This window comes from Orcinus orca, chromosome 3 (assembly GCF_937001465.1).
Source record: "Orcinus orca chromosome 3, mOrcOrc1.1, whole genome shotgun sequence".
NCBI classification, from domain to species: domain Eukaryota; kingdom Metazoa; phylum Chordata; class Mammalia; order Artiodactyla; family Delphinidae; genus Orcinus; species Orcinus orca.
The window spans coordinates 127151018-127160457 of NC_064561.1; positions in this window are offsets into that span (position 1 = coordinate 127151018).

Genomic DNA, 9440 nt, shown 5'->3' on the forward strand with positions numbered 1-9440 from the left:
CCTCTCCTTTCTCAGTGCTTTTATTTCTCTCTGTCTGCCTGGAGACAGTCCCTGGCCAGAGCAGCTGGGTTTGAGCCTCCCCATGTCTGCGTCCTCCCAAGTCACCTCCCTCTGTGGTCTTGTCAATTCAGTTCTGATTTCCCATTTGTCTCCTCCCTTTCCACTTCCTAAAACATAACTTCTGTATTTGCTGCTTGCTTCAACTCTGTTCTTCTAGTACTTAAGCCAATACTTTGAGTTCCATTCCAAGTCTCCAAACTCCTTTCCTTCCATCCAAGTCTCCAGAGTCACATGTCCTCCGGCTTTTAGAATGTTTTTAGCACATAATCAGTGTTATCATTCATTTATTAGATTTTGAAGTTTCTAGTTGGCTATTGAACCAACATGAACATTAATGGTCAAAAGCAACTATAATTACTGAGATTCCCACTATGGCCCTAGCAAGATGTCCCAAGTTGTTAGGTTGTAAGAACCATACTGACTTTGTAATGAATTGAATATGTTACAGTATGTTCAAGGTAAACCTCCTGAGATTAATTTACTCAATAACTTATTTTCATTTCATGCTTAAACCATAAATAATGTCAATCTTAGAGAACCACATTTTGATAGTTAGAGCTTTTGTTGGAAATGAAAGAGCTTTCATCTTCAGTAAATGGGATAGACTTCCATGTGAATATAAAATGTGATAATCATATTTATATATATTTTTGACATGCTAACACTCTCAATCATTTTTATTATAGCTTAGGTGTAGTAAAAAAAATAAACGTTCCCCAAAATGAGCTTGAAGAAACATTCTTCAGTGCCTCTCTTCTGAAATCTGAATCATGCTGTATTCCTGCTTGTTTTCCAGCTTCTGGAAGAGTCCCTCCCCTTTGGAGACTGCTTTTTTCCATCTCTCTTTGCCTGGCCAACTCCTGGCCATCTCCTGGGACTCAAGATACCTGACATTCTCAGGTAGACTTTTCTGACTTACCCCACTCCTCTCCTAAGGCTTGATATCATAATACCTTGTACGTTATAGCAACGATTATGGTTGTGATTGAACATGAGGGCAAGGACTGTGCCCGCTGCTGCTGCTCAGCCCTGTATTCCCAGGGCCTAGACCAGCACCTGGAAAAAAGCACAAACAAGTATATATTGAATGATTTAGATGAATAATTAAATGACCCAGCTGATATTTGAATGAATGAGTGCATAGACGGGAACTGTAAGAAATGATTATAAGAAAGGTCATGGCTTAAACCAATTCTCATTGAAAACATGCTTATCTCATTTGCTGCACATAATCATTATAATGAACATCATTTGATTTCTTTTTTTTTAAAATAAGGTATTTGGTTGATAACTTATGTAACTTTCAATTTGTAACCATGAAATTGGGTCTTCAACTTTAGGCTACATAACAGTGTCCCATACAAAACCCACAAATAATACTGAACTTCCCTACTGACCTTTAACAGTCCAGATTTCTACTTTTATTTCTACCTATGTGGGTGCAAATCTCTGTCCTCCATGTGGGCAGTAGCAGAGGTCCTAGGTGGAGTTGCAGGCCTCGTCACCTAGAGCTGACTTAACTGCTGCTCTTGCTTGGGTCAATGGCATTTCTGCTAATGGATTCCCTGTTGACCCAACCTCATTCCCAAGACCCTTCTCTCCCACCCATCTCCATGCTAAAGAATGGAAAATCTATCTACCTGCTTTCTCAGCCTCCCTCAAAGCTAGTCTTTGCTTTGAGGCTGAGCTGGGAGAATGAGATACAAGAAGACCTTTTGTTGGTTGTTAGCATTCCTGACAAAAGGGACCAATGTTTCTAATGGCAACATCTTTTTTTTTTTTTGCCTTGAATGTGGGCATGACGGGTAGAGACGTAGCAAACATCTTGCAATAGTGGGGCAATAAGCTAATGCTCTAAGGATAGTGGGGCAGATGGTAAAAAGAGCCTGGGTTCTTAACATAGTGACCAGCTCTGGACATTTTCACATAATAAGAAATCCTAAGGTAGGCAAGGTAAATCCCTGCTTGTTTAAGCCTGCATTAGTTGGTCTTGCTATTAATTGCAGCCCAAAGCATACCTCACTGATAGAGCTAAATAGGCTATTTTTAGTCTGCTTCTTAATCTAAATCTAACTATACCCTTTATCGAAATCTAATCTTAGTCTAAATCTAAACTTAATTTAAATATAAATGCTTTAAGAAGGGGCCCTTCTGATGAGATCACAGCCATTTATGAAGACACTATTCGAGATATTTATAAATCTAAGAATGACTTGGCCCTTTCATCTTACTTCGTGGCAAAAAAATAAGCCTCCTGCTATGCCTCTCAGATTTTATCACATAAAAAACTTTCAGGAATGTGACTCATTTTTCAGAAAAGGAGAAATAACTCTTTTCTCAACTTCTAGTTGGTCTAAAACCTAGGCACTACCTCCACTTTAATGTCAACGTTATTTTGGAATTAACTGATTAACAACATATATATCAGCAAACAATGTTTAACATTCAGGCACCTATGCTGGGATTATATAACACGTGGGATGTGTAGAACAGCAAATCTTTTGGCCCATTATACAACTTTAAATGAACTCATTCAGACTATGGTTATTCAATGCTAAATGAAAATGCAGAAATACTTCCAAATTCACTTTATGCAAAGCCTCCGAAACGCTTAGCTCTTTTCATCTCTAGGAATTAGGGGAGCCTAAAGCTTAGACTCAAACTCACAGAGTGAGTCCTTCCTCCTCAGTCTCTTCTCTCTCCTTGCCTTTTCCCTCAAAGCCCAATGTTAATAGGTTGCACATGCCATTAACTGAGCCTCCGTTCCTACCCAGTCAGCACTGCCAAGATGCCTTGACTTTCAGCGTGTCTCCCCAGTTCCTGGCTTTGGTTTCACGTGCTCTGCTCTGAAGCACTCTCACATGAAACCAGGATGATCTGCAGGGCAGCACTGTGGAAAATGTGAAACATCAGGCATACGATAGATTTTTCAAATCTGGACTCAAATCAAAACTTGGCTTGTTTGCTGTCTGGCTGATAAGGATGGATGAGAGATGAAGACTTTGCTTTGCTGTTTCCACTGCAGAATCTGAGCAGTCATCTTAAAAGGGACATTTCAGATGAAAGAGGTAATTAAGCTGGACAGTCTTTTGTTTTCTACCCTGCTGGGAATCACTGCTAACGTAGGAGCTGCCTGGATGATTAGATGGGCCAGGGGCTGGAGATGGGGAGGAGGCAGGCGCAGAGCAGCTGGATCTCAGTCTCCAAACCTGTCAAGGCCTTGGGAAAGTACTGACTGCACTCTGTCTGTGGCAGGGAAACCGTGCTTGTCAGTGGTGGCTGCCTCCCTCGAGAGGGAAGGGAGTGATTCAGCTGAAAACTGGCCTCATCTGTCTTGAGCAAGCCTACTGTTCTTAGGCCACTCACAGCTGGTTTTTTGGTCAGAAAAATTCTTGCTTTTGAACTTTCAAGATGTGTAGGGTTGTATAGGGTATTTTCATGAGTTTGTGGTGTGTCTGCTTTGCCTCTGCAGAGGCAAGATGTCACATCTGTCATGTCTGTTTAGGGTTTTACAGTCTCTTATTGATTATTCTTTACAGACCCCAGGAGGGAACTGGGCTCTCTAAGCATGAACTGGCAAGCTCACGCTCATTTAGCTCACCTGAGTGCATTGGGGCTTTTTTGATTCTGACATTCTTTCCTTTGTATAGTTTGGGGGTGACTGATTTTACCAGATTCTGTTTTGGTGGCCCATTCATATCTAACAGTATTTTGGAAATCACTAATTCTGACCATGACCCTTAAAAAGAGATACAATTTATATCACAACCTAGAACCTCTTCTAAACATTTTTACGTGCAGTGTACTCTGATAGTTTCTGCTTTATTCCATTTTATTTTTTTAAAATGCTGATCGTGACTACTAAATTTATTTCATGACTAAGTTACACGTTGCAGTTTATTTATTTTTTATTTTAATTTTTGTTGGCTTAGAGTTGATTTACAGTGCTGTGTTACTTTCAGCTGTACAGCAAAGTGAATCAGTTATACATCTCCACATCTCCACTCTTTTTGAGATTCTTTTCCCATATAGTTCATTACACAGTATTGAGTAGAGTTCCCTGTGCTCTACCGTAGGTCCTTATTAGTTATCTATTTTATATATAGTAGCAACTTGCAGTTTAAAAAACGTTGGGATATCATAACCAATTTCAAAGGACAAATGGCGTCTACCATGCTGAAAGGAATGGTGTAACTCTAAATTCATTGGTGTTAAAAATTATCCATGCTACCTGTGGTAGACAAAGCTCTAGGATGGCCCCCAGTGATTCCTGCCTCCTGGTAGTCTGAATATAGACTGGGCCCACTGACTTGAAACTGCTTAATAGAATACGGTAAAAGTGACGGGATGTCATTTTTGTGGTTGGCTTACAGAAGACTGCGACTACCTTCTTGTTCACCCTTACTCTCGTGCTAGCACTCTCTCTCTGGCTCTTCCCACAGGCTTTCTCTAATCAATTAAGTTGGAGAGGTCCATGCGGCAAGGAACTGAGGTGGCTTCTGACCAGTTGCAGATCATGCCCCAGTTGAACCTTTTGATGAGACCACAGTCCCAACCCACACCTTGATTGCAGTCTTGTGTGAGACCCAGCTAAAAGTACCTGAATTCCTGGCCTGCAGGAACTGTAAGATAATGAATAGTTGTTGTAAGCAACTAAGTTTGGGGGGCAATTTGTTAGCCAGCTATAGATAACTAATACACTATCTCTTAGTGAAACATAAGATTGGCGTCTGCACTCTTGGTTTTGTAACAGTGCCCACTTGCCATCATGTACACAATGAAAAAGACATTCAGAGCTCTGTCTTTGCTTTGATATACAACACTAGCCTAGTCATTGACAAAGAAGCTTTTGAAACTTGCTTCTGAAAGCCAGTGATTAAAGACTCCTTCAGCACCAACAAGATGGAAAACTTTAGAGTTATTGTCATCCTAGTGTTAAGCACTATTTTATTACAGGAGCACTCTAGTTGAGAATATTTGGAGAAAGGCCATGTTAAATTGCTTGATTTGACAAAAGAGCGTTTTCTGAACTATGCAGGACGAGACATTTACGAATAACCCCATTGTCCAGAGTTGCATCGTGTACATACTTCCAAATGCTAAAAAATGCCACAGGGCTCAGTCCTCAGGTACCTTCTCTTTTCCACCTACGTTCACTACCTGAGTGATCTCAGTCAGTCTCATGGGTCTAAATATCATCGAAATGCTGATAAAAACCTAAAAATATGTCTCAAGCTTCAACTTTTCCCTTGAATCCCAGATTTCTCTCTCCAACTGCCTACTCAACATCTCCATTTGGACGTCTAATAGGCATCTCACACTTAACACATCCATCTTCAAATCCTCACCCCCTTCTCACTTTCTTTCCTCTCAAAAAATGACAGTTCCACCCTTTGGTTCTTATGCCAAAAAATCTTAGAGTTATTCTTGTCTCTTGTCTTTCTCTCACAACCTACATCTAATCCTTTAGCAAGTTCCATTAGTTCTTCCTTGAAAATAATCCAGGACCTGGCTGCTTCTCAGACCTCCGGTCCAAGTCTTTAAAGAGCCTTCCTAGATGGTTTTCCCACTTCTGCCTTTGCCCCATATAGCCCGTTCTTAACATGGCATCCAAGGGGATGTAATTAAAGCAGAAGTTGGGTCCTGCACCCCTGCTCAAAACACAGCAATGGCTCTATCTCACTTGGAGTAGAAGCCCAAGTCCTTACAAATGACTCATGGTGCCTGATTTAAACTGCCCCTCCTTTCTCTCAGGCCTTAACTGCTGCCACTCTGCCCTCTCCCTAGCTGCAGTCATGCTGGCCTCTTCTTTGCAAGTTTCCATTGTTGCCGTGAATGCTTTTTTCTTCAGATATCCACATGGATCGTATATTCAGTTCTTTCGGGTCTTTGCTCAAATACTAGTAGGTCTACCTTGACCACCTTTTTATAAATTGTAGTCACCTGTCCTGTGCTCCCAGAAACCGCTATCCGTCTTCCTCATTGTATTTTATTTTTCCGTATCACGTCCACCTGCCATAACACACACTTTACCTTCAAACGCCATACCCACCTACATTATTGTCTGTTTCCCAGCACTACAACCTGAGCTCCATGCGGGCAAACATTGTCTGTATCCTCAGAGCCTAGAAGAGTACTTGGTTCAGACTAGACATCACTAACTGTTCGCTGAATGGATGGATGAAGCTCTTTTCTCCCAGCCATTCTTTGCTTTTCTATTCACATTACAGGTATTAATCTGGTACTCCCCGAGCACCAAATGCTCAAGGGAATCCAGCGTAGAGACTGGTCATGGAGAGAACAGTTACACATTTTGTCTTTAATTGCACATCACACTTGTGTGAAGTCTGATTTCCTGTAGGCATGGCCTTATTTCTTTCAGCTTTGGCCTTATGCACTGGTGATAGTTTAAGCAACTGTAAGGGGAAAAAAACCACATCCGGGGTCGCAATGGTCTAAAAGAAGAATATTGAATTCAATGGAGATCTAGTCTGTGATTAATAAGAGCAATATTTCTGCATGCAGGAGGCATGAATACACATTAGAAGCAAGTTAGTCAGAATAAGGAATAATAAACCATTGAGAACTGGGATTTAGAATCTTTTTCGTTTCTGACTCATCCTTAGACTTTGAACAAAAATCTCATGACACCCCATCATTAGCACATAGTGACAGTCTTAAAATATGTATATGCCTTTTCCCCCTAGACAGGACTGTTTATAAATACTAGAATTGATTAATATCAAAAGACCTGCCCACATAATGGAAAGGAATGCTGCAGAGAGAAGCCAGAAGCCATGGACACTGCAGCTTGCATTCTTTTCTGAAGGCATCATGCTTTAGGGGAGGAACAAAGGCCCGTTTGCTGAATTAGGGTTGGGGTGGCAGTCAGAACTTCACATTTCTTGGCATTCGCTAGTTTGAGGCGTAACTTTCTGAATACTTGAACGCAATTACATGTGGTTTCTTAAAAGAGCTTCAAACAAAGCAAATTATTTAAGGAATGTCCTAAAGGACATATCATTTAGACAAACTATGCTTTAGTCCCTCCAGACCTGAATATACCTGATGCTTTAGTCCCTCCAGACCTGAATATGCCATGAAAGAGACTTTTTCATGAATTGCTGGAATTTTCAACAACACGAAAGACAATAATCCTGGGAACTCAAATTTCTGCTGACTCATGGTATCCAAACTGCCCCAAATGTTCCTTACCAATAGTTCTCTTAAATGCATCATTTCAAAGCAAAAATCGGCTTTGAAAACATGCAACCAGACCTCATTTACCAGGGAGTCTGAAAGAAAGCACGTGGGGCTGGTGTGCAGGCATGGTGAGCATATTTTAGGACATTTTCATAAAAGGAGATGTGTAATGGTACAGTATTTCATGTATGTAATCACTTGGAAAGGGGCTAATTTGGGTGTTTAGAAATGTATAGATTTTCTTTTCCAACCTGTGCCTCATTCTTAATAATATTAATATCTAATATCTATTGAGCACTTTACACATCTAGGTAAAGTGCTTTAGACAGATTACCTCACTAATTCTTACGGCAGCTCTATGAGATAGAAACATTATTATTCCTATTTTGCATGAGGAAAATGGGGAGTAGAAGATTAAGTCATTGCCCAATTTAGTCTACTTTGTAGTCTGTGGGACCAGTTCGTACTCTGGTCTATATGACTGGAGTCCCTGCTGCTCAAGTCCCAGCAAGCCCCCTTGGGCCCACTGCCCTCTCTGTCATCCAAGATAATTGCGTTGAGCTACTTAATGGCACTGCTGCAGCCCCCTCTCTCCCAGGAGGGTCTGGCTGCAGCCAATTCTGTGAGGTTCCACCGTCAGGAAATTGTTGGTGGTCCATCTCCAAGTGCACCTCTTTGCTGTACCTTTAACCTGATGATATGGCCAGCAGCCGGCTTTAAGAAGTGGGGCCGGAGCCAACACTTGTCAGAGGCCTATATGGTTTGGGAATACTGTTTCTGAGGATGAGATTAGATCCTTAAGGATTTATTCTAATACTTTGCTTTCCCAAAGCACAGTCCTGTGGTTTCATACCCCTTTCTACTTCCCCAGAGGTCATTCCTTTTCTACTGTTTGTGGCCCACATGGGTTATGGGCTGACTCGGGGGCTTAGAATAGTAGTGGAAGGCCGGCTGGGTGGGTCCACGTGGTTGGACGGAGTGTGGCCTGAACCTCTCTGACTACAGGAAGGAGGAACAGAGGAGAGAGTGGCTTCCTACCTCTAGCTCCACCCTCTTGGCCCGCACCCTCTCCAGAGCTGTCATTGCCATGGCTTTTCTCTCCCCTCTGAAGTTGTGGTCACTCTGACGCGTAGTTAAGGCAGCCAACAGGAGCCCAACAATTTAGCCAAACCAATTCTGTCTCCTTCAGAAAATTAGCTACTGGCAGTTTCAAAGCCGCACTCCTGCTCTTACAGAGCTCTGATTTATTCCCGAGTGTCTCTTCCAACCAGCTATAGGAAATACCTCTTCTTTCAAGTCACGGTCTGCGTGGAGGACAAGAGGCCAGGGATGCCCTCCGGGAGAATTGGAGGGCTCCGGCGAGGGGTCAGCCTCTTTCCCTGTGACGCAGAGGGCTGCCGAGGCATTTACACAATTCTCTGGGGTGGTTCCATCTGAGTTAGAATGCCTTGACAGGGCAGGTGGCAAAAGCATTTCTTGCTTCAAGAAATATTCAATCCAGATAAGGTAGAAGGAACTACCCCCAGAAGCAAAATATAAGCAGGTGAGAAAATGCAGTGCCTCTTCCCAATCTATCCCACGTGCGAGCCAGGGAGCAGAGGACACCCTCTCCCCTCATTTACAAGGCTTCAGACGCACAAGGATTAAAGGCCTGGCTGACAAAAGCAGCGGGATTAGGTGCTTCCTCGGGAATCCTTCTTTGAGCATTTAACAGCCAATCTGGTTTTATTTTCCCATGATGGGGCTTAAATGCAATACAGAAGGCAAGGCTGCAGTTCACAGACCTCCACCTATGGCTCCTCTCACATCTGAGGCATTACTTGCTTGTGTGTTACACCTAGATCTCACGTCAGCAGAAGAAAGTACATCTCTGAGGCAAGACTCAGATGGTGCACTGAATGACTGAGCCGGCCCCGCACCCATCAACGTCACCCTTATCCTCTCTCAGCCTGGGTGACCACGCTTCGAGCAGAGCCAGCCCTCGCAGACACGGAAGCATGGGGAGCTTATGCCCAGCTGGGTGGGGCAGTCCTCAGAAAGGGCATGGCCAATGACAAAGAAACGCCACACGCCTCCACATCCAGAAGAGAGAAACAGCACAGCTTGCAACTGATGTCCTAGTAGAACCGTATGCAAAAACATCAACGTCAAAGGGGGAAATAACGTCCTTCTATTTC